Here is a 356-nt window from a genome sequence, read left to right as displayed (position 1 = left end):
TGGATACAGTGCCATTTTCAAAATTTTACTACGGCACCTCTTCTATTGCTTTTTTTCACCATAATGCCATTTATATTACTAAGTTCTCTCTTATATTATCATATTACCTCGTTATAATGCAACGTAATTCTGCTATAGTGTCATGTTCATTAACTGTAATATTAAGTTCTCTTACTATAGCGCTAGGATCTCTTGTTACAGCGTTTTTTTTTTTGCATTGTTATATTCTTTCACTGCTCTGATATGGTATTTTACAACAGTGCCATTTCTCACTTTAGTGCTATGTCCTTTCTCTATACTTCCGTTTTATTTTGCTATAGACTCACTATGTGTCTGGATTCAGTGGCTCCTTTGCA

The sequence above is a fragment of the Penaeus monodon genome, chromosome 27 (assembly GCF_015228065.2).
Source record: "Penaeus monodon isolate SGIC_2016 chromosome 27, NSTDA_Pmon_1, whole genome shotgun sequence".
NCBI lineage: Eukaryota > Metazoa > Arthropoda > Malacostraca > Decapoda > Penaeidae > Penaeus > Penaeus monodon.
Note: the sequence above shows the minus strand (reverse complement) of the source record.